At 38.4% G+C, this 23,855-nt stretch overlaps 1 protein-coding gene across 7 annotated transcripts in view; it reads left to right on the forward strand.

Moving 5' to 3' along the window:
- The window catches only part of OSBPL1A (oxysterol binding protein like 1A), a 231,915-nt gene that overhangs the window by 166,170 nt on the left and 41,890 nt on the right, over window positions 1-23,855 (forward strand). The gene's annotated exons all lie outside the window — the stretch shown is intronic.

A 23,855-nucleotide genomic window follows, 5' to 3' on the forward strand; every position in this document is an offset into this window, starting at 1 on the left:
AATATATTTTCAGGCATATAATCCCATTTTTCAACTTTCATGGAAATTTTGAAACATGCGTACAAATAGGATAATATAATGAACTCTTCATATCCATCATTCATCTTCAACATTTATCGTGTACGTAACTTTATTTCATCTGCAGACCTCCTCCATCTCCCATCCCCCCATAATTTAAAAAATTATTTTAAAAATTATAATATATCCAAGATATATTGTTTCATTTGTATATATCTTTAAAACACTGGGACTTGTATTTTTTTAATTAAAAAAAATTTTTATTGGAGTATAGTTGATTTCCAATGTTGTGTTAGTTTCAGGTGTACAGCAGAGTGAATCAGTTATACATATACATGTATCTACTCCTTTGCAGATTCTTTTCCCATGTAGGCCATTACAGGGTATTGAGTAGAGTTCCCTGTGCTGTACAGTAGGTTCTTATTAGTTATCTGTTTTACATATGGTAGTGTGCATCTGTCAATCCCAGTCTCCCAATTTATCTCCCCCCCAACCCCCTGGAAAGCGTAAGTTTGTTTTCTACATCTGTAACTATTTCTGTTTTGTAGGTAAGTTCATTTGTACCATTTTTTTTAGATTCCACATATAAGCGATATCATGGTATTTGTCTTTCTCTGTCTGACTTACTTCACTCAGTATGACAATCTCTAAGTCCATCCATGTTGCTGCAAATGGCATTATTTCGTTCTTTTTTTTTTGAATTTTTGAATTTTATTTTATTTTTTTATACAGCAGGTTCTTATTAGTTATCTATTTTATACATACTAGTGCATACATGTCAATCCCAATCTCCCAGTTCATCCCACCACCACCACCAGCCCCCAGCCACTTCCCCCCCTTGGTGTCCATATGTTTGTTCTCTACGTCTGTGTCTCTATTTCTGCCCTGCAAACCAGTTCATCTGTACCATTTTTCTAGGTTCCACATATATGCGTTAATATATGATATTTGTTTTTCTCTTTCTGACTTACTTCACTCTGTATGACAGTCTGTAGATCCATCCACGTCTCTATAAATGGCCCAATTTCATTCCTTTTTATGGCTGAGTAATATTCTATTGTATATATGTACCACATCTTCTTTAGCCATTCGTCTGTCGATGGGCATTTAGGTTGCTTCCATGTCCTGGCTATTGTAAATGGTGCTGCAGAGAACATCAGAGTGCATGTGTCTTTTCGAATTATGGTTTTCTTTGGATGTATGCCCCTGAGTGAGATTGTTGGATCGTATGGTAGCTCTATTTTTCAGTTTTTTAAGGAATCTCCATACTGTTCTCCATAGGAGCTGCACCAATTTACATTCCCACCAACAGTGTAGGAGGGTTCCCTTTTCTTCACACCCTCTCCAGCATGTATTGTTTGTAGATTTTTTTTTTTTTTGTAGATTTTTTGATGATGGCCATTCTGACTGGTGTGAGGTGGTAGATACCTCATTGTAGTTTTTTTTTTTTTTTTTTTTTAAACATCTTTATTGAAGTATAATTGCTTTACAATGGTGTGTTAGCTTCTGCTTTATAACAAAGTGAATCAGTTATACATATACATATGTTCCCATATCTCTTCCCTCTTGCATCTCCCTCCCTCCCACCCTCCCTATCCCACCCCTCTAGGTGGTCACAAAGCACCCAGCTGATCTCCCTGTGCTATGCGGCTGCTTCCCACTAGCTATCTATTTTACATTTGGTAGTGTATATATGTCCATGACACTCTCTCACCCTGTCACATCTCACCCCTCCCCCTCCCCATATCCTCAAGTCCATTCTCTAGTAGGTCTGTGTCTTTATTCCCATCTTGCCACTAGGTTCTTCATGACCTTTTTTTTTTTTTTCCTTAGATTCCATATATATGTGTTAGCATACTGTATTTCTTTTTCTCTTTCTGACTTACTTCACTCTGTATGACAGACTCTAACTCCATCCACCTCATTACAAACACCTCCATTTCATTTCTTTTTATGGCTGAGTAATATTCCATTGTATATATGTGCCACATCTTCTTTATCCATTCATCCGATGATGGACACCTAGGTTGCTTCCATGTCCTGGCTATTGTAAACAGAGCTGCAATGAATATTTTGGTACATGACTCTTTCTGAATTATGGTTTTCTCAGGGTATATGCCCAGTAGTGGGATTGCTGGGTCGTATGGTAGTTCTATTTTTAGTTTTTTAAGGAACCTCCATACTGTTCTCCATAGTGGCTGTATCAATTTACATTCCCACCAACAGTGCAAGAGTGTTCCCTTTTCTCCACACCCTCTCCAGCATTTATTGTTTCTAGATTTTTTGATGATGGCCATTCTGACCGGTGTGAGATGATACCTCATTGTAGTTTTGATTTGCATTTCTCTAATGATTAATGATGTTGAGCATTCTTTCATGTGTCTGTTGGCAATCTGTATATCTTCTTTGGAGAAATGTCTCTTTAGGTCTTCTGCCCATTTTTGGATTGGGTTGTTTGTTTTTTTGTTATTGAGCTGCATGAGCTGCTTGTAAATCTTGGAGATTAATCCTTTGTCAGTTGCTTCATTTGCAAATATTTTCTCCCATTGTGAGGGTTGTCTTTTGGTCTTGTTTATGGTTTCCTTTGCTGTGCAAAAGCTTTTAAGTTTCATTAGGTCCCATTTGTTTATTTGTGTTTTTATTTCCATTTCTCTAGGAGCTGGGTCAAAAAGGATCTTGCTGTGATTTATGTCATAGAGTGTTCTGCCTATGTTTTCCTCTAAGAGTTTGATAGTGTCTGGCCTTACACTTAGGTCTTTAATCCATTTTGAGTTTATTTTTGTGTATGGTGTCAGGGAGTGTTCTAATTTCATACTTTTACATGTACCTGTCCAATTTTCCCAGCACCACTTATTGAAGAGGCTGTCTTTTCTCCACTGTATATGCTTGCCTCCTTTATCAAAGATAAGGTGACCATTCATTGTAGTTTTGATTTGCATTTCTCTAATAATTAGTGATGTTGAGCATCTTTTCACGTGCTTTTTAGCCATCTGTATGTCTTTGGAGAAATGTCTATTTAGCTCTTCCACCCATTTTTTGATTTGGTTGTTTGTTTTTTTCATATTGAGCTGCATGAGCTGCTTGTGTATTTTGGAGATTAATCCCTTGTCGGTTGCTTCGTTTGCAAATATTTTCTCCCATTCTGAGGGTTGTCTTTTCCTCTTGTTTATGATTTCCTTTGCTTTGCAAAAGCTTTTAGGTTTCATTAGGTCCGATTTGTTTATTTTTGTTTTTCATTACTCTAGGAGGTGGATCAAAAAAGATCTTGCAGTGATTTATGTCAAAGAGTGTTCTGCCTATATTTTCCTCTGAGAGTTTTATAGTATCTGGCCTTACATTTAGGTCTTTAATCCATTTTAAAACACTGGGACTTTTATTTTCTAAAACCATAGTCCCATTATCATACCTAAAAAATAGTGTGTTAATTGTCATCAAATATTTAGTCAGTATTCACATTTCCCTGATTGTCTCATAAATGTCACTTAGTTAATTGGGTCTAAAATGTCATTTAAGGGAATTCCCTGGTGGTCCAGTGGTTAGGACTCCAAGCTTTCACTGCCGAGGACGTGGGTTCAATCCCTGGTCAGGGAACTGAGATCCTGCAAGCCACATGGCACGACCAAAAGAAAGAAAAAAAAAAGTCATTTAATAATAAAAATCCAGAAAGTCCGCATACTACCTTTGGTTTATATGTCTTTTGAGTCTTAAGAGATTAAAAAATGTTTAGATTTCCTCTCCTCATCCTCATTTTTTCCTTACCATTTATTTGTGGAAGAAACCTGGTCATTTGTCCTGTAGAATAATCCACAGTCTGGATGTTGCTGGTTGCATTCCCATGGTGTCATTTAACACAGTCTTTAACTCCTGAATTTCCTGTAAACTGATGGTTAATAGAGAGGCTCAGTCAGATTTAGGTTTGAATTGTTTGGCACAGAGTACTTCGTACGTACACTTACCGAAGGTGTACCTCCTATTACATCCATTGGGGGCATATGTTATCTGATTTTCCTTCTTTTTGTAATGTTGAGATTGATTCCTGGGTTCAGGCAGTGTCAGTCTGATACAGCCATGATAATGGTGCCCAACAGCCTTGAGCCTAATGATTTTAGCAGCCATTGTTGATCAATGTCTACATCCTCATTTTAATATGGGCTGCAAAATGGTCATATTACATTTCTGTCATTCCTTCTACTTTTATTAGCTAGAAGTCTTCTGTAAAGAAAAAAGTTCCCATTACCTCTTTTCAGAGTATGTTGGTTCCCTAACGTCCTTTGAAGATGGTATAGGAACACGCGAATTGGATTATTTAAATCTATTATAATTATTTTTTTCCCATCTTTGGTCAGAGGAAGCCCCTCTATGTTGGCTTCTGTGTCCTTTTGACAGGACCCCAGTTGGGTTTTTTTGTTGCTTCAGGTATAGTCCAATGGCCTTTGATAGCTGCCTTGCTTTCTGATACAGAGAGATGTTTCAGGTTTATCTGGTATATTTCCTGCCCCACACCTAGAATCAGCTATTTCTCTAAGAAGCCACTTATCATTTTAGTGGGCAATTATATTTAGATGTTTTTTATTTTAGTGGGAAATAATATTTAGATATAACAATCTGGGTAGTAAGGATGTTCACTGATAGCAAGTTGGCCATGGTTTCAGTCCTTTTCATTAGATAGAGGTAAAAAAGTCACCGGTCCTTTTTCTTAAGGGAAAATGTTTCATGAGTTCGTACCCACATATTTCCAGTTTAAATTTTGGATTATGGGGTTTTTCCCTTAATTCCTTTTACTTGTATTTTGTGGTTCCTAATGACATTAATACAGTTACATATTTGCTTTATTCTACTATTTTTGTTTCACAGACACGTACACTCATATACAAATACTGGTACTAACAGCATGATTGTTGAAAAGAGTTTTCAATTTCTTTTTAGTTCCTTTTATCCTTTAATATATTCCATCTGGGATGTACAGTCAATGGTGTGTTTGAAGGTCACTTGCAGTGGTTCCCTTCTGTGTGGTTAAACTAACTTGTTAAACAGGTAGATTCATTTGTTTCACTTGCGTTCAAGTTTTAGGGATTCCCTTTTGACTTAATTTTTTATAGTTATGTACAATATTTACATGATTTCAAAGTCAAAAATACAAAACAAGGTGTATTTAGAAAAATCCAGTTTCTTGTCCCCTCGACATTGTTTCCATCCTTCCCCAAAGGTAACTATTTTTATAATCTTTCCAGTTATTTTGTTTTTAATATAAGCAATACAAAGATCTATTCATATTCCCTTGTTTCTTATAAAAGACCCTTACAACCTTGCTTTTTTATCTGCTTAATGTATGCTAATTCCAATTCTTTTGGTCTCATGTGTTTTGACATGAGTCAACTGGGTGTTTCTTCAACAACCCTTGAAAAAATACATGTGTGTGTGTTTAGAGATGTTTCTCTTTAAAAAAAATATTTAATTGGTGATTCATTCATGTGGTTCAAAATTCAGAAATGTAATAGGGTATATTTTACAAATTTTAACTCCCACTTTTTAAACTAGCCACTCCTCTTCCTTTCCCCAAATGCAACCATTATTACGTACAATATTGTTCACACTAATGATGGAAAATGCATGCATACAATTCTTGACCTTGCTTCTTAAAAATATATATGTACCAAATTATTTATTCAACAAATATATTTTGAGCCCCTATTAATGCCACATTCTATTCAAGGTGCTGAGGTTACAATTATGAACAAGCCAAGCCCCTATTCTTATGGAGTGTCCATTTCTGAAATGGGGAGGGTTGAGCATCTTTTTGTATGTTTAAGATCGATTTGTATTTCTTTTTCTGTGAATTGCTAATACTTCTTGCCCATTTTTCTCTAGGAATATTGAACTTACCAATTTTCAGCTGCTCTGTAATATATCATTACTAGCTTTTTGTATGTGATATGAGTTGAAAATATTTTTTCCAGATTTGTCAAAAGGGAAGATAATTCTTAGAAAAATCTCTAATTCCTACCATATAGCAGGTAATTACCACATAATTCTTACCACCATATGCTCTTTGAAAAAAATATAAGTGAACTAGAAAAGTGTAGTTATTAAGAGCTACTTGGGTTTGAATCCCATATCTACCATGTTCCTGACCTTAAGCAAGTTATAATCACTTTGAAACCCAACTTCTTCTTCTCTAAAATGGGTGTAATAATAGGATCCACCTTGTTGGCTTGTGGTGATAATTAAATGAAATAATCTATACAAAGGAGTCATAGTGATTTTAACTCATTAAATCTCAGGTGCTGTTATAAGTAGAAAATTGATAAACCTTAAGCAAAAGTGAGTAAATGGAATTGTTTTCTTTCTTTTAACTCATAAGAAAAGGTCTTTGGATGGGTTTTAGAAGTTTACTTTGGCCTTTGAAACTGAAATTTGGGTAACAGGTAGCTGAAATGAAAGTGTTCATTTTGGAATACGATTATTTCCTTTTGAATAAAAAATAAGGAAAACTGCCTCCTATGGTTGATTTCCATTATATTTTATAAGGACATTTCATAGTAATGGTTACATTGAAACATAGTTTTTCTTTTCATGAAGATTACAAAGGTGTGGCTGGCCTCCGAGAAGCTGGCTGTAAGCTTATGTTGTCAGAAGTGTAAACAAGAGGTGACTAGAGCCTTGAAGCTCTGTTATTCATTCCTTAGTCCCTTGATACTACTTTCCCCATGCAGAGGTCTCATTACTTCTCCTTTCAATCCCTAGGCTTTTTGAATCTCTTAGGTAAATATCCAATTTCTATTTCAAGTTTGCTTTATATGGACTTATAATCCTCGGGATGTCAAAATAAAGAAGTTGTTCAATATTTAATAAAATGTATATTCTTGCTTGGCATCTTGCTCTGTTTGAAGATGCACCCTCCTTCCCTTCCACACACATGAACACAAGGTTTTGAGTGCCTGGGAAATATCTGCCAGTATAGCTTAGTCTTTTAATGGTCTGTCTTACTGTATTTACTCTGCCCATTTCTTAATTACAATAATTCGTAGATTGGGCATCTTGACTTCTGATGACTTGTGGGATCTGGTCTGTACAAATACATTGAAGTGCCTCCCATTGGAGCCGTGCCAACCTGAATTTTGGCTGAAGGAGAAACTGCCTCAGGGGACATAGAGTTCTTCAGTGTTGTTTGCTGTGCTTGTTAACACAGGAGGATTTTCCTCTTTCAGAAAACACCATATATAATAATAAGGATTTACAAGATAGAAATTAGGGAAGTGATGGTTTTTAAAACATAAAGATACTTTAACTGTTTGTTTGCCTTGTACCTTTAAAATCTTTAGAAAATTTGGTTTGTACACCACTCTTTCCAAAACACATTCATTGTTTGTAGAATGTGATACATCCTAATCGTGGGATATAGCCTGCTGTTGGGTCGTGTTGATGTAGCACCACACTCAGTCAGGATTTGAAATCTGAGCGTGAGCTGCCATTCTGCCATAGAGAGTATTCTCAGAGCCAATTCCTTGTTATTCTGGAAGTGACTCATGTTAATTATACATCCTGGTTCTCAAGCAGGAAGCATTGCCTCTGCATCTGACAAATGTGGAGAACGTAGGTGACTGTCACTACGTCTGTGCACTGTTACGATGTATGGGGGAAGGTGATGTGACTTGTGCAAGAGCAGGGTACAGCCAGCTTTTAGGAAGAGGTAAGAGATGGAGTCTAGTGTCCTACCAGTGCCAGAGTGAAATAGCGTGCTTTCCGGGTTGTAAGAGAGCACAGTTGAGGCAGTTAACGGTTCTCAGCAAAACAGACTTCTGTGGTGAACCAAGTAGAGAGTTTATAACCATAGATTCTTCACAGTATTGTTTTACTTTCGTGCTTTGGTGTTTGGGGTCTTTGAATGCCTTAAGGATATTGTGAAAAATTCTAGTACGTGAAGGTGTACCATGATCATAAGACAGTGGAGAACCATCAGCATTATGCACTTTCCTTCTGCATCTGGTTCTGGCTCTATGACTTAGTATAACTGTTGGCTTTGGTCAGCATTTAGCCTGTCCGTGCTTCAGCCGCTTCATCTTTGATGCAAGCAACACCCCACGAAAGCACAGTCCGGTAGCAAGATGCTAGAACCTAGGTCTGACTGGTCGCTAAAGCCCCTGTCTTCTGACTGTACCATGTTAACTTCAGGTGCAGAGCTCTTTACAATATTATGCATAATATTAATGGCTACAGTTTACACTTGGATTATAAATTGATGTATATAAGATACTTCAACAAACTCCATAGCTTTTGATTCTCAAAATGTCTCTGAGTTACAGGTAGGGCAGATATTATATCCTCAATTTTACAAATGAATAAATTGAAGCACAGAAAGTTTAATCGACTTGCCCAAGATCACTTAGCAAGTAAGCGATAGAACCTGCATGCAAGCCACGTATTCTGGCTTCAGAGCCTCCATTCTTTTCTTAAAATTTAGAATCTTCATAGATATTTAGAATAACAGAGATTTCTATTCCTAGACAAATTCCTAGATTTATATTCTGAATGTAAAACAATTTGTCCAAGCTTTTAGTTAATGCAGTTCCATTTGTTTCTTTTATGTAATAATTTACAGAGAATTAACATCATAGTCCCAAAGCATTTATTAAGCACCCATCCGCTGGGCTCAGAGCTAGGCACTGTTACTAATTAAAGTGAACATGGAACTTGTTTTCTGGGCCTTTATACATTTCCACTTGTATTAACAGGAACACACAAGAGAACACGTGAACACGTTGTAAGTTCTGCCAATTTCAAAGAGATACCGGATAAAAATTTCCCTTCCTATAATCTCCATGGTCTACCAACTTCCTACCAAAGCAGAATACTCTAAAGGATGCAGGAATGATTAAAGGTGTCATGTTTTCATGGAAATTATTTGTTTCTCCTCAATAACTGCATTCTCTTATTATTAGTGAAGACCAAGAGTTTTGGCTGTTTTCCTTCAGGATTATGATTGACATTATATTATCGGAAAGAACAAGAAAATCTCAGAAGGTGAGGTACACTACTTCAATGTGATTGTTGTGGTTTAGGACACTGTGTAATCTTTGCTAGCAGAAGAAACCTTCTTAGGAAAGAGGAAGAATGCTGTTCTTTGCAGTACAGATATTTCACTATGATCAGAGCAATCAGAAAGGAAAAAGAAGGGAAACTGACATATATGTCAAATAACACCCATGGAGGTATTATGTGTCACAGAGCAGGAAGGAACTAGAAATACAGCTCTCCCTAGAAATTCTAACCCTCTGATGATAAGCAGTCAAAAAGATCTCAGATCATTTTAAAAGGAAGTTAAATCAGGCTATTGAACTGCCTAAAGCAGATCACAAACAGTTATATACATTCTAGAAAAACGGGTGTGGTTTAAAGGGAAATACCTATAAAATTTCAGAGCCACAGAAAGAGGCAGAGTGGTATTTGCAGAGGGACACGTCTATCATTCAGTACATCTCTGCTTCTCTTTGTGTCTTCTCTTCTTAACTGTGTTTTGCATGGTCCCCAGGCTCTTGTTTCGGGGATCTGAAGTCCTTGACTGCAGTGTTCCAGGTGACATGTAGCCTGTTAGACATAGCCTCGCTCCAGTGTTGCGTTCAGGGCTCAATCGTTGCTGTCAAGCACTCAAATCTACTCCAGGGTCTCGCCATACCTCACACTGCCTACTGCCAGACTCCCAATCCAGCTGGAGCACATCCAGGTTCCAAGACAGGACATTTCTTAGTGTAGAGTCCAAGAAATTTCTGTTGTAGTCAGGAAAGGCTTCTTTCCCCTTTCCTGCCAACAAAATTACTAGCAGTAAAACAGCCTCAGACCCTTTCTGGAATGTGGGAGGTGTTACTGGAAGATTTGTGCTCACCACCTCTATTCCTCTCTGCTCCTTAGCTGTCCACACTGCAAGAGGCTTAGGTCAGCCTTCAGGTGAGACAGGGACAAAGAAACTGGCTCTGACCTGTACTGCACACAGCCTGCATTTCGTCAGTGTTCTCGGCCATTAAGACCAATTCCTTTAGATCAAGATGACCTTGCCATGACCTGCCCTCTTCACTTCGGTTCATTTACATCTCTTCCAGCCCCCCATTGCATGAAGTCTTAGTTATTCTTTGAGATAAGGGTGAGAAAAGAATACACACCCTGCCCCTAGGTTAAGTAAGGTCTGCCTTTCTGTGTCCTGCCTTCTTCCCAACTGTGCTGAACACCATGAAGTAGGCTTGAAGTGAGGAGATCCTGCTGCCCAAAGGGACAGCTTCTCTTTAAGCTGCAGGACTTGGTTCCTGGGTATGTTTTCATCAGTCCATGTTGGCTTGGATGATGATTCTGTAGGCTTTCCTCTTAATCCAGTAATGGTAATAAACTAACAAGAATAGGAAGTAAATTTACTGTGTTACTGAAGTTGGACAGTGAATTCTAAATTTTAGAAAGCCAATTTGAAAAGCAATTTGAAATTTTGAATATGCATTTTTAACTTATTAAAATCAAAACAAGTAATACCTCTTATAAAACAAGGACATAATCACCTTAATCTCTTTGCTGTGTAGAGCCAGATTTATTAAGCAATAATCATAGGCTTTTTATAATTTGAGATCAAAAGGAAAAATTATCTTTAAAATAAACAGCAAAATCAGGTAGTAATATCAGATAATTACATAAAGTTATCACAGTAAGCTTAAAATAGGAAACTAAGTTATTGGATTTTTAAAAGATGCATAGTACCTAAAAAGGCATCTGACTAGTCTTAGAGATCTCATCTTAGACTTGTACTGACCTGCTCCCAAGACCCGGGCTCATTTCAGTTGAAGATATCTAGGAGCAGGTTAAATACCCGGCTGTCCAGCTAACCCCATCACCCGCATGACTGACTCAGCCCTAAGTTAGGTACTGGTTCTTTCAGGCTTCAGATGGCATCCTGGCTATGCAGAGAGAACTTGCAATTCCTCTATTTGTCCGAATTCAAGCCTGGAAGTTGGTGGAAGGTACGTTACAATATCAGTCATGCAAGAAAAGAGATGTAAGTGATATGTTCTCTTTTTAAGACCCGTCCAAGCTTGCTTCTGTTGAAATAGGGATAGATAGATTTTAGGAATTTAATTGTATAGGTATATTTTAGTTATTTTGTGTTGATGTTGATATATTACACTTATGGACTATTTCGTATAAATAAGATGCCTTTGAAGATCTTAAATCTCCACATATATTACAACTACGATTTTAATTACCATTCCATGACTGAGGAATAATAGTATTTTTAAGATGGTGGACATATATCAACTTTGGAGGTCAAACGTTGTTTTCCTTGGTTGAATGAGAGCATCATTTTCATAATGATAAGATCAGATTGCATCAACTTAAGCGGAAATTCTTTGAGTTGCAAGGCCAAAGAAACTTGTTTTATACCCAGATTTAAATGTTAAAGTATTAAAGCAGAATCCAGAAATGCAGTAACATTTTGAAACTGAAGTATCTCAACTGTAAACATTCTTGAAAATTTTGTGATCCAGCCTCCTGTTATTCACAAAACCAATCATAATAGTTGAAATTCAATCCATATTTGTTGAATGATTCTTTTTTTTTTTAATTGTTCTAAAGTTTCCCAAAGACGTGCTGAGGAAAGGGGAGGGCCCTTTTGCTGACTGTCTTTGCCAATGCTTTTCTAAGGTGGAGTCTTCTGACCACTGTTTCGGGGGGAGGGTCCCCCAGGACCCTTTCGGGGGGGACCACAAGGTTAAAACAATTTTCATGATACTACTAAGACATTAGCCTTTTTTATTATCATTCACTAATAAGTGTACAGTGGAGTTTTCTAGAGACTACGTGATGTGTAGTCTCACAGATTCAGTGCAGAAGCAGTTATGAGCAGCCCAGCTATCTTCTGTAAAACCAGACATTAAAAAGACTGCAAAAGTGTATAATGATGCCAGTCTTCTGGGAGTTTTTATGAATAAAGCTGCTTTAAGCATTCTTATACACATCTTTTTTTATGGACAGTTTTTCACTTTGTTATGTAGGAGTAGCATTTTGGGGTCCTAGAGAGGGTATGTATTTAGCTTTATAGGAAGTTACTCTAATGTTTCCCGAAGTCAGTGTACCATTTCTTAGCAGTATGTGAGAATTTGTTACTCCACATCCTCACCAACATTTGATGCTTTAAGGGTATAACATGGTATTGTGTTGTGGTTTTATTTTACATTTCCTAAATGATTTTGAGCACTTACTCATGGATTTATTAGCCATTGTTATGTCTCTCTTTGTGAAGTGTCTGAGAGTTATGCCCATTTTAAATTGGGTTGTATGTCTTTGTATTATTGATTTATAGGAACGCTTTATATATTCTGGATATAATCCTTTATCAAATATATGTAGCATGTATATTTTCTCTGAGTTTATAGCTTGCCTTTCCATTTCTTTAATAATGAACAGGCATCCTAATACCTTCTTAGAACAGAAGTTTTTAATTTTGGTGAAAACCACTTTATAATTTTTCTTTTTTATGTTAGGGCTTTTTTGTGTCCTCTCTAAGAAATCTTTGCCTCCCCCAAACTTTAACCACTATCCTTGGTTCTCTCTAGTATCACTGATGATGTGTGTTCTTCAAGTTAACTTCATCAGTATCTTTTAGTGAGAATGATATAACATTTTAGTTTGAGAGTAAACAAATATGCTTTTTGATTGCTATTATGGAAAAATTATAGGATAAATGCATTGTGGGACAGTTTACTCAACCTAGAGCCCTAGTGAATAGAAAATCAACTGGCATAAAGTTTGTCTCAGCAACATTTACTGAGTACCTGCTATGTTTCAACTGCAGGTTTAACAGAGCTTAGAATCTAACGTCATAAGAATTTAAGTAAATGCTCAACAGCAGCCTTGCATGTTCTTAAGTACTGAGTGGAGGGTGAATAAGAGTGTTGCATTCTCTATGGTTCTTTGTCCTAACCAGGAGGAAGAAAGGATAGAGAGAAGTGGTATATTTCCAAAAAAGGAACTTGATACTTTTCACATGACTTGTAAGTAAGAATATGTTTATCCATCAGCGTTGAGGCTACTAGGCTTCTCTGCACATTATATTCTTTTCAACCTTTTTAAAAGAATAGATTTGCAAACTATATTCCAGATGAGCTATGTAAGATTATACATAATTTGTGAAAATGAGGCTTTTTATTACTATGATAATTTACTCATGTAACATCATTTTAAAATCTCATCTTCAATTTTGTGAATATAATTTTATAGTTTATTTCCAGTGGCTTCCTAGTTTGGAAGACTGTTTCATTTTGGGTGTTTAGTAAACATCAGTAGTAGTACAGTCAAAATTAAAGACGGTTAGATTCAAATGCAAGCTGTGTTCATTAGGGTTATATTTAAATCGGGACTTGTGGAAGGAAGGATTTGGGGGAGAAGGGAAGAAGAATTCCGATAGCTGAAAAGGAGAGGTGATAAGCACCTAATAATTGCAAATAGATATACACACGTAAGTACAAAACACATAATACACTACACATAACAAGTTTTCATTATTACAATTATAGCTGTATTAAAGTCTGCTTCTCTATGAAATTATTTTCTTAGATTTTTAGTTCATTCTTTTGATCTTGAATCAAAGATTAGAATTAGGCTGTTTTATGCTTTTCTAAATATCCAAATGAATATTCTGCTAAAAATGATGATCCGTTAAGAATATTTAATAACATGAGCAAATGTTTAGTTGTTAAATGCAACTGAAAATGTATGTTAAGGAATTTGGTTTTGAAAATGTTTTCTGAAGAAGTGACTTAGAGGCAGAAAATTTGATTATCTGTGTTCTTCATGCCTCACTTGCTGCTTGTCCATAGCTCTCATTTTTTTGCTGTTTTTCTTTCTGTGGCCCATTTTAATTTACGAGACATTAGGTAAAACATTCAGCACCTGTTACATGCAAAGTACTCCGCACTGTGGGACATGCAGAGGAGAATAAGACATAGTTCCTGACCTCAGGGGGAATCACAGTCTAGTGAGTGGCAGATGTGTACAGAAATAACAGAGGGGATGAATGAAGATAGGGAAAAGTAAGAACTGTGAAATTTAAGTGGAGTGTGGAACACCAGCCAACCTCAGTGCTTTAAATTAGCACATTGGAGTTGCTTGTAAAATCCCATTGCTGATAGACAGCATCTTTGAGTTTGAGATCCTTCCGCAAGTAGATGCCAAAGAGAAACCTGAATGGAGGAGCCATGCCTGTAGGGTCTCCAAGGCTGTGTTTGGTGAAGGAAGTATCCTCAAGTCTGAAGACAGGAGGCAGTTTTAATACCATTTAATAATGTCAGTGGAATGTTTAAAGCACAATACAATTATATTTGGGATTTATTAGTATATTCCCTTTTATCATTTCAAGTAAATGAAAAATGTTATTTGGACATAATTTTTCTAGCACTTTCACCCAGGTTGTGTGACATTAAAACAAGGAATACCAAGAGCTACTAAATGACAAGAAAGGGACTTTACCAAGAGTCCCTCCCAAGTTGCTTCATTGTGCCCTAACCACAGTCTTTTTAAAGAACTATGTTTAAGATTCCCCTGGCCCCAGAACCAGAGGTTCTGGGGCAAGCCTCTGGAGTTTGAAAAATGTCCTGAGGCTATACATGTATCTGATCACAGTGGCTAAACCTCCATCATCCTGTTCAAAGCCTTGCTGGGGGAGTAGCACATATGTCAGAACATTTCTACTTTCCTCTAGGGTAATAGAAGTACTTCCTACCTATTTCTCTGTGTAAATCTTTATATTGTTCTGAATATTGTCCAATAAACAGCGATTTTTCTATGTCATCTTTTGAAACTGTAGTAAATTATCCCTCCAGGACATAGTAGCAGTTTTAAATCTTTAACAACTCAAACAGAAAAATGAGGTGTTTTTTCCCTGAAATAGTTAATGATAACATCAATATCTACTTTATGTTGAGAGTTTCTATCTTCCAGGCACCGGGCTGAATGTTGTACATCACTGACAAAGTCCCATAGTAAAAATAATATTTTTTTAAAAAATATTTGACTACATAGTATATACGTATACAGGTGTGTGTATTATTGGAACAAAATTTTCATTTATAGTACTTACGCTTGCTAGACATTCTATTTAATTTTTCTTAAATGCCGGTTATATGAACCATTAAATTGAGTTTACAGACCACCAATGAATAGAACCCAAAGTTTAAAAAGCACTACTTTGTATGCACTGTTTCATTGGAACCTCACCATGACTGTGTGAAATGGTATCGTCATTCTCTACACAGAAACACTGAGGCTTGGAGTAGTTAGTTACTTGTTCAAGTTTATGCAAAGTGGCAGTGCTGTGAAACCCAGGTGCTGAGGATCTGGAGTTAAAGAATTCCAGTTCTACTGCTGATTAAATTTGTGACTGTGGACAAGTTATTTAATGAGTGCTTAATTTATAGAATTATTTTGAGGATTAAATGAGGTGATGCATGTTACGTGGTTAACACAGGGTCTAAAATGGAGTAAACCCTCACTAAATGTTAGCTGTTAGTATGCAAATACTTCGTCCTAGTAGAACTAGCTCAGGGATAGTGTGATATCACAGCATTTGTGAAAATGTTGCTTTAAAAAAACCTGTTTTCCTGTTCTCCCCGAAGGATACAGATCAATGATCAAGGGTCTTTGGAAAGGAGGTAGAAGCTGGACTCAAACTAAATAAAAATGTAGACTATTAAGATTCCTGCAATCGTGGGTTAAAGAAATGTTGGAGAGAGAGCTCCTCTGTCTTATAAGAAAGCAGACTGGGTGACTTCACAGGCCCCATTGTGAAAGGCATAGAGGTGAGAGGGCACAGAGACCAGGCAGGGACAAATGTCACTGAGCTATTTCGATGTAGAAATAGGGTCTTGAGACATACATGTGTATTTCGGTCATTTAAAGAATTAGAACATCAGGTGAAAAAAAAATTCTGGGGTGGGGGGAGCCTTAACCAAGACACAAAACCTGAAAGCTATTAAAAAAATAAATGAAAGACATATTTCACTGTAAAAGTTTTTTTAAAACCTGCAAAGGATTCTATTGGCAATCTAAATGAAAGATTAATAAGACAAAAGATTAGTAGTCTCTATCAACAAATTCTTACAAATAGACACACGAAAAGAGCCAGTGGTTGCAAATGATGTAAAGAGACAATCTATAGATGTGTAAATCCAAATGGTCATCAAAACATGAAAAGATGTTCTGACTCAAAAGTAGTCAAGGAAAAGCAAAATAGCAATGCGATATCACTTTCTAGTCAGACTGACAAAAATTGGGTAAGAACACCTATTGACACCAATTGCTGCTGGTGGGGAGGTGGAAGAAGTGCTGTCATGTATTATTGGTGAAATACGAAATTGTTAAAAACCTTTTCAGAAAGCAATCTGGCAACGTCCCTGGAAATGTAAAATAGGGATACTTTTTGACCCAGCAATCTGACCCCTGGTTCTCCACCCCACAGAAATGAAAGCATCAGGTTTAATTAGGAATGTAATGTATTAAAGTGGTTTTGCTGCATTGTTTGTTTTGGCAAAAGAGTGAAAACAGTAAATGGCTTTCATGGAGGATGGCAAAATATGTTTTGGTATATAGTATTCTTGTCATAGAATATTACTCATTCATTAAAAGAATTAGTTTACCATTTGACGAACAAATTTCCACAAAGTACTGAATGGGAAAAGCAAACTGTAAAGAAGTGTATATAACTGGTATTCTATTTTGGAATTTTAAAGTCAGAAAGCCGCTTTGTGTGTGCACACATGCACGCTCTGTTTAAGACTGTTTGAGGAAATGTAAAAAAGTATAGAAGAATACATACCAGGTTTTTTCCATGGGTTACAGTGTAATACAGTGGTGGCAGAGGAAGTGGGGTGACAAGCAAAAAAGAACAAAACGGGGGAGAAAGACTGCATTAAAAACAGGGTGCATGATACAAAGTTACATGTATGTGTATGTGTTCCTGTGCCTAAAGATATTAGAAAGATAGATACACTTATATCTATCAACTTGAAGGGGTATCCTCTTAAATTACTATTTAGTGAAAAAACAATGTGACCTGTAGGGTAATACGTCAGTAGAAATCTATGTACTTGTATATGCTTATGCAAGGAGAAAAGTATGGAAGGGAGCACTTCGGGCTGTTATGTTGGTATTGGAGGTGGGAGTAGATGACTAGCTTGTTCTTTGTCTGTGGATTCTTTCACCTGGAATATAATAATGTATTGTAATCTGAAAAATTAACCACATACTTGTTTCCCCATTTAATTATGTTTACTTCCATGTGGTAAATACTTGAGAAGATTATTTCTGTTGTGTCTTGACTCGGTTTTGATTTAGAACTTCAATTTCTAAAAATGTAAGAATGAGATTATAAAACTTTATGAATTAAGGCAGCGGTCCCCAACCTTTTTGGCACCAGGTACCCATTTCGTGGAAGACAATTTTTCCATGACCGGGGGTGGGGGGATGGTTTTGGGATGGTTCAAGGGCATTACGTTTATTGTGCACTTTATTTCTATTATTATCACATTGTAATATATAATGAAATAATTATACAACTCACCATAATGCAGAATCAGTGGGAGCCCTGAGCTTGTTTTCACTTGCCGCTCACTGATGGGGTTTTGATATGAGTCTGCAAGCAATTGATTTATTATGGTCTCTGTGCAGTCAAACCTCTCTGCTAATGATAATCTGTTTTTGCAGCCGTTCCCCAGTTGGTCCCAGCATCACCACCTCAGCTCCACCTCAGATCATCAGGCATTAGATTCTCATAAGGAGCGAGCAACCTAGATCCCTGCATTCGCAGTTCACTGTAGGGTTCGTGCTCCTATGAGAATCTCATGCCACCGCTGATCTGACAGGTGGCAGAGCTCAGGTGGTAATGTGAGTGATGGGGAGCGGCTGTAAATACAGATGAAGCTTCGCTGGCCTACCCCTCACCTCCTGCTGTGCAGCCTGGTTCCTCACAGGCCACGGACTGGTACCTGTCCATGGCCCAGGGACTGGAGACCCCTGAATTAAGGGATGTACCTTTTTTTCTGGAGTGACTATTAATACGATTGTGGAGTGTTTTTATCTTGTCCATATGGAAAATATTGGAAGATAGCTGTTTATTTAAAGTTTCATGTATACATCATGGTCATAATATGTATAGTCTTCCCAGGTAGGTAGATTTGGTTTTGGCAGATTATACCATAAACATAATCAGAAGACCAGTGTTAGACTTGGAAAAAGTTATCTGCAATATAGGTGGTGAATAGAATATTTATAATATACCAGGAGCTCTTACAAATTGAGAAGCTAATTCAGTGGGCAGATATCACCAATGACTATGAATGTTTTCACCTTAATATGTTTGTACTTTATGAAAATAACAAAGAATTTTAAAAATTCTTTAAAACGGATGTGCAGGTAAGAAACTGAAACTTCATTTCCAGGAGGCTTTTTTTTTTTTTTTTTTTTTAATTGGAGTATAGTTGATATACAGTGTTGTGTTTCAGGTGTACAGCAAAGTGAATCAGTTATACATATACATATATCTACTCTTTTTTTAGATTCTTCTCCCATATAGGTCATTACAAGTATTGAGTAGAGTTCCCTGTGCTATACCGTATGTCCTTATTAGTTGTCTATTTTATATATAGTAGTGTATATATTGTCATTCCCAATCTCCCAGTTTATCCCTCCCCAATGAGATTGTTTTCTACATCTGTGACTCTATTTCTGTTTTGTAAATAAGTTCATTTGTACCATTTATTAAGATTCCACATATAAGCAGTATCATTCGTATTTGTCTTTCTCTGTCTGACTTCACTCAGTAGAACAATCTCTAGGTCCATCTTGGATTGTCCCTTTTCTTAGTGCACACGTAGCTGCCCCCTGAGGCAAATCGTCCAGCCGTGGCCCCCTGGCTGGAGGCTGGCCGCTGGTTATGCAGGGAGGCCGGGGCAGGAGCACGGGCTGCGGCCCTGGGTCCCTTCCCGTGCTTCTTTCCTGTCCTCATGTGAGAGCCCCCACCTGCATGTGCTGGCATTTCTGTGGGGCATGTCCATGCCCATTCCTGAGACCCAGAAGGGCTAACTGGCCTCGTGAAGACAGAAGCAAACCTGAACCACCTGCTGGCCAATTGCAGCCGAAGCTGCATCTCGCCTGCCTTTGTGATAATCTTTCTCTACTCTTTTTCAAAGGGTCTCCACGAGCAAACCTCCTAGTCCACAGGCAGGAGCAGAAGGCGGTGTGGGCAGGGGGTTTGAGAGGGTCTGTGCAAGTCTCATGAATTTGCAGGGTTCCATCAGGCTGAGCCTCCCATGTGGTGGCTGCTGTCCAAAAGCATCTCCCAGGGGGCGGAGTCAAGATGGCATACTAGGAGGACGCGGAATTCACGTCTCTACACAACTAGGGAACCTACCAGGCACTGATGGGGGACCATGGACACCTAAGGGGACGGGAGGAACCCCCAGCGACTGGGTAGGACGTGGGGGGTGTGAAGGGGGAGGAGAAGTGGAGGTGGGGCAGGACTGGAGCCCCTGAGGGGTGGCTGGGGGAGGGGAAGTGATCCCACGCTGGAAGGGGGAAATTGGGGAACCATCGGGAGGGCAGAGGATCAAAAGGGAGCGTGGCCAGGTTTCCCCTGCCCACTTGGGCCCCCAGGAGCCTGCTGAGATCCCGGGCCTGATCCTCTGCCCACCTAGGCCCCCTCCAGCCACGTGGGTCCTGAAGGAGTGGGAGGGAGGGAAGGGGGAGCAAAAGTAAAGGCCGGACCTCTGGGACCGGCACCCCTGAGGGGTGGCTGGGGGAGGGGAGGAGTTCCTACACCCAGCAGGACCCACCCACGGTTAGGAGTCCACCAGCAACGGGGGAAACCCTGGGGGAGACGGTGGGAGAGGGTCGTGAAGGAATGGAAAGGAACGGGGCCAGTGCTTTCCCTGTCTACTTAGGTACCGGGGAACATGTTGGGCTCCTGGTCCTAATCCTCTGCCCTCAGAGCCTCCCTCCTGCTGCGCCGAGCCCAAGCCCCACCCCTACACCGCCACCCAGGGCCACACCTCTACACTCAGAGACCCCCTCTGAGACCCCCTCCAACGTGCTGGGCCTAAACCCCACCCACACACCCTCACTCAGTGCCCTACCTCCAAACTCCAGAACTCCACACTCCAGAGGCCACCCTTTCCAAGTGCTGCCTCTCCCCTTCCCCGCAGGTCCTAAACAGAGGCCCTGCCCCACGCTTGAACGTTGCCCCGCCTAGGCCCCGCCCCACCCTAAACGCCGCCCCTGCCTAAGTTCCACCCCCTGCCTAAACTCCACCCGCATAGCCAAGGCTTTTTCTTTTTTTTTCTTTCTTTTTCTTTTTTTTAGATTGGGGTTCTGTTATACCTTGTTGATTCATTGTTGTTGATTCTTTTATATTTTTATTTTTCCAATTTTATTTTATTCTTTATACTTTGTTATTGTTCTCGCTTTTTGGCTTGTTCCCCCCCCCCCCTTTGTTTTTTCTATTTTCTGTTGTGGTCTTATTTTACCTTGTTGCAGGTGTTTCAGTTCTAGTTTTATTTTTCCTAATATATTTTTTATCTTTCGAATTTTGGGTTTTTTTGATATTGTAATGCTCTTTTCTTTCTTTCTTTTTTTTTTTTAATGTGCCATGAAGCTTGCGGGATCTTGGTTCCCAGGCCAGAGGTTGGGACCGAGCTCCTGTGGTGGGAACTCTGTGTCCAAACTGCTGGACTAACAGAGAAGCTCAGACCCCAGGTAATATTAATCAGAGTGAGGCCTCCTGGAGGTCCTCATCTCAGCACCAAGACCTGGCTCTATCCACCTGCCTGCAAACTCCAGTGCTGGACGTCTCAGGCCAAGCAACCAGTAAGGTTGACAGTAATACAGCACCACCCATCAAAAAAAAAAAAAAGAAATGACAAAAAATATGTTACAGACAAAAGGAGCAAGGTAAAAACCTACAAGACCAAATAAATGAAGACGAAACAGGCAACCTACCTGAAAAAGAATTCAGAGTAGTGATAGTAAAGATGATCCAAAATCGTGGAAACAGAATGGAGAAAATACAACAAACATTTAACAAGGATCTAGAAGAACTAAAGAGCAAACAAACAGTGATGAACAACACAATTACTGAAATTAAAAATACTCTAGGGACTTCTTTGGTGGCACAGTGGTTAAGAATCCGCCTGCCAATGCAGAGGACATGGGTTCAAGCCCTGATCTGGGAAGATCCCACATGCTGCGGAGCAGCTAAGCCTGTGTGCTACAACTACTGAGCTTGCGCTCTAGAGCCCACGAGCCACAACTACTGAGCCTGCGTGCCACAACTACTGAAGCCCGCATGCCTAGAGCCCGTGCTCCACAACAAGAGAAGCCACCGCAATGAGGAGCCCGTGCACTGCAACACAGAGTAGCCCCAGCTCGCCACAACGAGAGAAAGCCCACGCACAGCAATGAAGACCCAACGCAGCCAAATTAATTAATTGATTAATTAATTAAATTTTAAAAAAACTCTAGAAGGAATCAATAGCAGAATAACTGAAGCAGAAAAACAGATAAGTGAGCTGGAAGATAAAATGGTGGAAATAACTGCCAGGGAGCAGAATAAAGAGAAAAGAATGAAAAGAATTGATGACAGTCTCAGAGACCTCTGAGACAACATTAAATGCACCAACATTCGAATTATAGGGGTCCCAGAAGAAGAAGAGAAAAAGAAAGGGTCAGAGAGAATATTTGAAGAGATTATAGTTGAAAACTTCCCTAACATGGGAAAGGAAATAGTCAATCAAGTCCAGGAAGCGCAGAGAGTACCATACAGGATAAACACAAAGAGAAACACGCCAAGACACATATTAATCGAACTATCAAAAATTAAATACAAAGAAAAAATATTGAAAGCAGCAAGGGAAAAGCAACAAATAACATAGAAGGGAATCCTCATAAGGTTAACAGCTGATCTTTCAGCAGAAACTCTGCAAGCCAGAAGGGAGTGGCAGGACATATTTAAAGTGATGAAAGGGGAAAACCTACAACCAAGATTACCCAGCAAGGATCTCATTCAGAATCGACGGAGAAATTAAAACCTTTACAGATAAGCAAAAGCTAAGAGAATTCAGCACCACCAAACCAGCTTGACAACAAATGCTAAAGGAACTTCTCTAGGCAGGAAACACAAGAGAAGGAAAAGACCTACAAAAACAAACCCCAAACAATTAAGAAGATGGTAATAGGAACATACATATCTATAATTACCTTAAATATAACTGGATTAAATGCTCCAACCAAAAGACATAGACTGGCAGAATGGATACAAAAACAAGACCCATATATATGCTATCTACAAGAGACCCACTTCAGACCTAGGGACACATACAGATTGAAGGTGAGGGGATGGAAAAAGATACTCCATGAAAATGGAAATCAAAAGAAAGCTGGAGTAACAATTCTCGTATCAGACAAAATAGACTTTAAAATAAAGACTATTACAAGAGACAAAGAAGGACACTACATAATGATCAAGAGATCAATCTAAGAAGAAGATATAACAATTGTAAATATTTATGCACCCAACCTAGGAGTACCTCAGTACATAAGGCAAATGTTAACAGCCATAAAAGGGGAAATCGACAGTAACACAATAATAGTAGGGGACTTTAACACCCCACTTTCACCAATGGACAGATCATCCAAAATGAAAATAAATAAGGAAACACAAGCTTTAAATGACACATTAAACAAGATGGACTTAACTGATGTTTAAAGAACATTCCATCCAAAAACAACAGACTACAGTTTCTTCTCAAGTACTCATGGAACATTCTCCACGATAGACCATATCCTGCGTCACAAATCAAGCCTTGGTAAATTTAAAAACATTGAAATCGTATCAAGTATCTTTTCTGACCACAACGCTATGAGACTAGATACCAATTACAGGAAAAAATCTGTAAAAAATACAAACACCTGGAGGCTAAACAATACACTACTTAATAACCAAGAGATCACTGAAGAAATCAAAGAGGAAATAAAAAAATACCTAGAAACAAATGACAATGAAAACACGATGATCCAAAACCTATGGGATGCAGCAAAAGCAGTTCTAGGAGGGAAGTTTATAGCAATACAGTCCTACCTCAAGAAACAAGAAAAATCTCAAATAAACAACGTAACCTTACACCTAAAGCAATTAGAGAAAGAAGAACAAAAAAAACCCGAAGTTGGCAGAAGGAAAGAAATTATAAAGATAAGATCAGAAATAAATGAAAAAGAAATGAAGAAAATAATAGCAAAGATCAATAAAACTAAACGTTGGTTCTTTGAGAAGATAAACAGAATCTATAAACCAACCGTTAGCCAGACTCATCAAGAAAAAAAGGGAGGAGCCTCAAATCAAGAGAATTAGAAAGGAAAAAGGAGAAGTAACAACTGACACTGCAGAAATACAAAGGATTACGAGAGATTACAGCAAGCAACTATATGCCAATAAAGTGGACAACCTGGAAGAAATGGACAAATTCTTAGAAAAGCAGAACCTTCTGAGACTGAACCAGGAAAAGACAGAAAATAGACCAATCACAAGCACTGAAATTGAAACTGTGATTAAAAATCTTCCAACAAACAAAAGCCCAGGACCAGATGGCTTCACAGGCGAATTCTATCAAACATTTAGAGAAGAGCTAACACCTGTCCTCACACTCTTCCAAAATATAGCAGAGGGAGGAACACTCCCAAACTCATTCTACGAGGCCACTGTCACGCTGATACCAAAACCAGACAAAGATGTCACAAAAGAAGAAAACTACAGGCCAATATCT

This window comes from Eubalaena glacialis, chromosome 15 (assembly GCF_028564815.1).
Source record: "Eubalaena glacialis isolate mEubGla1 chromosome 15, mEubGla1.1.hap2.+ XY, whole genome shotgun sequence".
In the NCBI taxonomy this organism is placed as follows: domain Eukaryota; kingdom Metazoa; phylum Chordata; class Mammalia; order Artiodactyla; family Balaenidae; genus Eubalaena; species Eubalaena glacialis.